Consider the following 7,612-nt stretch of genomic DNA (forward strand, 5'->3'; position numbering starts at 1 on the left):
CAGGGCAGCCAAACTTTGGTGCTTAACGGTGTTCAGGCTGTGACACAATGTCACTGCGGAGAGTCGGGATCTTTCCTTTTGTAGTGATCAATATGCTTGATCAGCCATAGCGCACCCAGAGTGGAAACATCCCCAACCGTCAAACTGGATGATCACGCCAAGGTCAGACAGGAAAGCCATTGCCGTACTGTAGTGGCTGGCGCCTTGAAGGCTGACCAGAATGAGTGTTAACTAATGCATGCATGTGTTTTTCTTGTGTCTGTGACATATTTTGGACTGCAGTATCTCGTCCATCGTGTTTATAGTAAAACTGTAGACCAAGTTGTAATTCAGTAACTTTAATTGGCTCCTTTAAGGCATTTCAAGTGTGTTACTCTGATACTGATGTGTGTCCTCATATAGTCCGTCATTGAAGCAAGAATGCGATATTCCGAAATTATATAACCATTTTCTTGGAGCGGCGAGTGGAGGTGGCGCGGATTAATCACAGATTAAATGAAGGACACGTTGATACAATCAGTTTCTTGCTGATTCATGCCCTTGCTGGGCTGCTGCGCCATTGATTGACTGTCAGATGAAAACACTGCCACTCAAAGAAGCACGAGTTAGACAGGGCGTGTGGTGGCACACAGCCTTTGTTGGAGAAGGCCTGATGGAAAAACACAGAGAGGTAGCTCTGTCACTGACTCAGAGTGCCTGTAATTTAATATGACACTGAGTCAAAGAGGAAGCTGTTGACACAACTGTGTAAGCAAACATCATTCATTGTACCTTGTGACCATAGTGTGACCCTAATTGACTTTGGGGATGAGCAAAATTTCCACGGTGACTGTGGGGAAATTCACAATCAAATTGAAACTAGATTTTAACAGGAAGGGAGAACAAATTCAAGTTGGTTATTCTCAAGCTTTTGTCGCGCATTTTGTCAACTCAAGCCATTTGTCCACATGATGTCAAGTCAGGGGTGCCTGAACTTCATTGGTGCTTCTGTTTTCCCCTCCACTGCAGGAATGAGCGGAGACAGACTCTGGTTTTTGTTTTGTCAGTGATATTTGGTTTAGTGCTGCTACAAAAAAGGACAAACTCCGACTGCAACGGACAATCAAAACTGCTGAAAGGATTGTCGGTACCCCCCTACCCACCCTTGAGGACTTGCACGCTGCCAGAACTAAGACAAGAGCCTGCTAAATCCTCTCGGACCCTCCACATCCCGGTGACCGGCTCTTCCCTCAGGTAGGCGCTACCGATCAATGCAAACTAGAACTAGCAGACATTCCAATAGCTTCTTCCCTCTTGCAATCAACTTCTTAAACAGCTAACTTACAATTCCATTGCAACATGCTGCCAATTTCTTTTGTCTGAGTTTGTTGTGACATTTCTGTCGGGCCAATTATATACTACTCGTGCACTCACTGAAGTAGTCTCGCCACGCTGCACTAATTGCATATCTGTTGTTGACCAATACTGCCCACTCATGCCAGAGTAGCATCTTCCCCATTTGCACACTGACTGAGGAGTATCTGCAACATTTGCACAATCAACATTGTCCCAGATTATTGCGCTACTAGTCACTTTAAACCGCATACACTCCTTGAAGTCTCGGCGCCCTTTGCACAATGGTCATTGCACCGGATTATTGCGAGATTAGTCATTCGAAACTGCTCGAAGGGGTCGAGGACTCTGCATCTTTTTGCACAATTGTAAAAAAAAAAAAAATAATTATATCGGCATTACCAGATAACTAGCAACCCTTTATTGCTCAGTAACTGTTTTCCTCGATGTCTTTATGTCTCAAAAGTGTTCTGTCAATTGACTGTCTGTTGTCGTACTAGAGCGGCTCCAACTACCGGAGACAAATTCCTTGTGTGTTTTTTTTGGACATACTTGGCAAATAAAGATGATTCTGATTCTGATATTTCAGCTACACTCAGCTAGAGCTGCATCATGCTCTATCTCGATTGCCCCTTGAAGGAGCCACGCACACACATAGCACAACGCATGACGCTAAATATACGGTAGTGGTAACAATGATTGAAATTTGAAACGGTAATACTAACTTTGAAATTTTTATCACAGTTTATTTATAAACATGGTGGTCTGTTGTTGTGTCTTGTTTAGAGACGTCCAGACCTAACATTTTCACTTCTGATCCGACACCGATATTGCAGCCTTGAGTTTTGCCCTATACCGATATCGGTCTGATCCGATATCAGCAATAATCATCCATACTTTACTTATTTTGTCGTATCGAATCTTAGAAAAGGCTTGATCAAGTAATATTACTCAAACAGAGAACAATAATCAGCAACAGTAGATTTGAGAAAAACTGACCCATTTATTATTAACCAATGGGTTACACAAAGTAACTTTAAACATACAAATGTACTACAATTGAATAAAATAAATACAAATTATAGAAAATTCTGAAAAATAACTTCAATATAACCAGTAAATACAAAAATATACATTTAAATTGCAACAGAACCACTGCTTAATTTAGACATAAGCATATTCTGCATTTGAATAGATTACATAAAAAATAGATTAGAAAACCATGAAAAATAACCTCAACAAATAATAAATACAAATTATACTTTTAAAGTGCAAAATAACTAACTTTAATTCAACTGTGTACTAACAAGAACTTCATTCATCATCTTTTTATGATACAACAGACACCAGCATTATGATACTTGGGTCACTTAAAACTTGCTTTACAATACAGACATCTGTGTACCAGTACGGCATACAGCCATATGTATGATACAAGCGTGTGGAAATATTTTACTAAAAAGAAGACCAGTAGTATGTATTGTCACTTGCAAATTATGCAAGTCTGTCCTCAACTACAATAAAAGCACAAATGAAATAGAAACAGAGAAATGCTTACATTTTTTTTTTATTTTTTTAGCTTGGCTATGATATGCCATCTTACAACAGTAAATGAGACCGGGGTGCTAGTGAGGTTTAGAAACATTTGCGGGGCAACTCTGTACTACATTTAGCATAGTGATGAAATTAATTTTCAATAAGTTTTTTTTATTTGTTTGTATTTCAGTCCATCAAAATATATCTTTAAGTGAAACCGGTCTATGATGCAAAAAAGTTTGGGGAGGGCTGGCTGTACTGTACTGAAAAAATATCAATGACGTCATCGATCCCATTACAATATAGTCGACTACAAAAAAATTCTAACAACCCCTAGTGTACACCTGAGCTGAGACAGTTCTATATTATGGGAAAAAAAGGCAGTTGACACTAAATCCAATAAAATAATTATCTTAAGACCTTTTTAAAATTTACAACGACAATGAACTCATTATTTTGTTTTTAGATTGGCCTTCCCGACGGCGCATACTAAATCTCCTTTGGACTGGAAACCAATACGGCATTTGACTCCAGTATTGAGCCCGAACTCTGCCAGAAGCCTATTGATCGGAGCTGTGTGGATCTCAGATTCTTTTTTATTTATTTTAGCAGTGGCTTGACCTTGGTGAGGACAACAGATTTCACATCGGAGTGTTTTTGTTTGGAGGTGAATTGCCATTTACAGAAATAGGAGTAGCGCACAAATGGAAAAAAAAAAAACACAAATAAAGAAGTGCTGCAAATAATCGCCTTTAAGTATTTCACAATTTTGCCAGACAAGGACGCATAAATCCGAATGCGGATAGGCTTTCAAAATCTTTTGTTGCCGGCTAAAAACAGAACTATGGTTACCTTTCCTCATTGGCATTTATTAAGCCCGTGTCTGTGTGACCTGCTCTTTTTGGATCCAAAGGAAGCTTGAGGCACAACACAGAGGGTGATTCATACAGTGGAGTCCTTCCAAAAGTCCCCTCAAACACACACACAGTTGCTGTCACGGGGCACACTTAATTATTCAGTCCATGATTATCTTGCATACCTGGTTGTGTAACTGAGGGTGCTTTTTGAAGGGGCAGATGATTGGCAGAAATCCAGCCCAAGGATGATGCTTTTTGAGAGAATTTCATGTGGCCTCGTCGCTGATGCAACCTGTCTGGAGCATCTGAAGCACCTTGAAAAGGTTCAAAATGAGAGATTCAGGGATGTTTTTAGAGGATCAAACGCCCATGCTAAATGCAGACCGCAGTAAACTATCATTGACATGTATGAGGTCAAAATGTAACAAGCAGACAATGTAATGAGAAGAAATTATATATGAATTACCAGCATCATGAAAGTCAAGATGGGTAGTTTCCCCCTTCTTTTCTCCTGTACTTTTCTTCTTTTGTCTTTCAGTTATCCTTTTTGTCTTTGGTAAAAATCCATAATTGGTTTAGCTTGACATTGTTTTTCCCTTTTATCCTCATTTTTATTTTATTTTTTGTCTCACCACAACACTTTGACCTTGACTCTTTTCTTTCATTGTTTTTCAGGAATCGTGTGTCCTTCCCTTGGTGCATCATAACTTTCCATTCTCTCTGCAATATCTTTCTTTTTTAAAAGAGAAAACTGGGATGCTGCTTTCATTTCGAACAAAATATCCCATCATCCATCCATCCATTTTCTATTGCGCTTCTCCTCATTATGACCAATCGCAGGCACATTTAAACAAACAACCATTCACCTTCACATTCACACCTATGGACAATTTAGTCTTCAATTAACCAAGCATGCATGTTTTGGCGAATGGGCGAAGAAGCCTGAGTACCCGAAAATAACCCACGTTCACACAGGAAGGCCCAAGCCAGGATTCAAACCCAGGACCTCTCTACAGTGAGGCAGAGGCGCTAACCACTTGTGCAACGTACTGGAAATCCAAATATTTTTTTATAGGGTCACAGTTAACCACTGTAAATTGTAAAAACAACAAAATACCAAGAGATGACGTGTATTGTGACGCTGGAATCTTGTTACTTTGAATGTGATTTTGCTCACTTACATGTATGATATGATATGAGTGTAAACATTATTGTATGTAAACTGACACAATTAAATAGACTATACTGGGATGTTAAGGTACAGATAAGATGTAATTAGTTTAAACAAACTCCAATGTGATTCATAATTGTTGAGGTACACACACACACACACACACACACACACACAGTTTTTACGTGATGCAGCAGATGGGCAATCCTATGCTCAAAAAAATTTTGTTTTTCATGACTGTGTTACTTGTTAACAGAAGGACCAAAACACCACATGACAACATAACCTTGTTGGCAGCGGAAGAAAACATGGTTTTGGCAAACAAAGTAACTCAATTAAAACTTCTCTTTTTAAATACACAACATAGAATTCTCTGTTTTATTTTTAGTTTGACAGTAAACTTCAAGTGGGTGTTGCAACATACAGCTTGGAGCCTCTTTTTGATTGATTGATTTCGGGTCACTCGCATCTCAAGGCACCACTTTTATAACCTATGATGGATAAATGGTGGAAACTCCAGCACCCCCGTGACCCTAGTGAGGATAAGCGGTAAAGAAAAATGGATGGATGGATGGGTTACATTCTTAACTTGCACTCACTAATGTATATGTATAAAAAGCAAAAGGGTAGCATGTTATTGTTGACATTTGCAGTGGTTGCATCAGTTTATCTGAGGGGAAGCCCACACCCTGCAGTGTCGTTGCATGTGAACATCATCTTTCATCAGCTCTGGCCTCTCCCAGTCTACTATGTACCTAAACCAATCTTGGACAGGCATAAATACCCAGCATGCCTCTGACATCATGGAGTTTCCACTGCGGCTGGCTTGGCTGACTTTCGAGATAGCAGCTTTGATATCTCACACCGCTGCCTGGCTCGCAGGGGTTCCCCACCCGCCCACTGGCCATAAATGGGCTTTGGAGCTGCTGTTTGTGTGGCGGGACGCAACTTGATAGCTCATTGCACTCGTCTAACGCAGTTCACGGTCAGTGCAAGAGGCAAGAAAGTGACAGCAGAACTTTAAAGGGACGTTTGTTGATTTCAAAACCTTTCAACCCGCAGATTCACTTACAACTAAAATTGTCTCTAACGCAGCGATCTCTGACCCACTAAACAACCAGACAGAGGATATGGTTGTTCACCGCTCTTAGTTGTTGCCTAAGTGGTGAGAGATATAAATTTTCACATTTTCCATCCCTTCACAGGGATGCGTGCTCACACGGAGCTACGACACCTCTAACTTTAGTCTCTCACTCTATTCCACTTGCGCTAATCCTGTTATGATGCACTCTCGGTCTATCAAGAGAGCTTAGCTTCCACGCTCGCATCGAAGAAGTTCAAGGCTTACGTGCGCATTTTACATACATTGGGGATGTTGCTTTAATCACATGCACATTTTATTCAACTCTGTCTGCAATGAATTTGCACCAATGGAGGTCTATCAGGTTATCAGAGATGTTTGATGTGTTTTGGTTGCCTATAAGCTACATTAAGTGGACAAAATATTAGTGTCATGAAATAAAACTGTATGTTACTGCAAATTACAACCACAATAGTAAACACATTTTTATAGCAATACGTCTCTGACGGTGTCATTTTCTACATTTCTTGACAAATCTCTTTATTGGATGTCAAAAGATTGTGCAGGTGTACCGACTGAAGTGTCTGGTGAGTCATAGTTTGCGTGTGTGTTTGTGTGCAAGCTGAAAATACGCAGACAAGGGCTGATGTCATAGAAATGAAATAAGGTTAGTGTCCTTGATGACAGCCTGGCAACTAAAATTGTCGTGACAACCTGCCGGAATGAGCCTGAATGTGTGATTCCCCTTCAAAAAAATGGAAAAATAACACACACACACCTGTGTTGTCTGGGAAAACCCAATGGAAAAAAAAACAATGGATGGGATTCTAGGACTACCACATATAGAATGAACCCAAACTCCCATTAGTGTCCTCATTAACTGAATAGATTAGTTGATGATAGCAAAGATTTTGCACATTATTTTAATTTTGCTGATGACTATTGTGCTGCATATACAATGGATATAAAACTTCTACACACCCCTGTTCAAATTTGTTTTTTACATATAAAAATGGCACTAACAAAAATCATTTTAAAACTTTAATGTGACATATAACCTGTACAACTCCACTGAAAACAAAATGATGTGGTTGCGCAAGTGTGCACACCTTCATAACTGGGAATGTGGTGGCTGTGTTCAGAATTAACCAATCACATTCAAACTCAAGTTGGCTAGGCGTGACTAGGCCCACCTGCCACCATTTAAAGTGCCTCTGATTAACTCCAAATATTTTTCAGCTGTTCTAGGAAGCTTCTTTTTTTTTTTTTTTTACCAGAAGTCTGAAGGTTTTGTGTTAACACTTAGTCGGCTATCTTTTGGAATTATAATTACTGTGCAAATAAAATGTCCGGTAAATCTTTTTATTTTTATTTTTTGGTCCTTTTCGGCTGATAGGTCAAGCAGAATGAAAAATCTGTATCCCTTTCATGCCGGAACATGCCTAAATGCTCCCAACTTTAAACACTATTATGTAGCTAACCAATTACAATACCTCATCAAATGGTTGCACCACAGTGAGGAGTGGGATTCTTGGCTCGATTACTTGGCTCCATTACTATTTTTGAGATTTGAGCGATCTATTAGGGGATTTAGCGTTAATAATAATTGTAGAAGTGGCTGACAAGTTTAACAAG

The 7,612-nt window shown here is 39.6% G+C and overlaps 1 long non-coding RNA gene across 1 annotated transcript; it reads left to right on the forward strand.

The window, feature by feature from the left end:
- The first annotated feature begins 781 nt into the window (after positions 1–781).
- Positions 782–6,302, forward strand: LOC133412111 (uncharacterized). Its single transcript, XR_009769734.1, has 3 exons — positions 782–1,233; positions 3,335–3,493; positions 4,401–6,302. It is a non-coding gene; the product is annotated as an uncharacterized LOC133412111 (long non-coding RNA).
- Positions 6,303–7,612: the final 1,310 nt, after the last annotated feature.

Source organism: Phycodurus eques, chromosome 13, assembly GCF_024500275.1.
Source record: "Phycodurus eques isolate BA_2022a chromosome 13, UOR_Pequ_1.1, whole genome shotgun sequence".
Taxonomy (NCBI): Eukaryota; Metazoa; Chordata; class Actinopteri; order Syngnathiformes; family Syngnathidae; genus Phycodurus; species Phycodurus eques.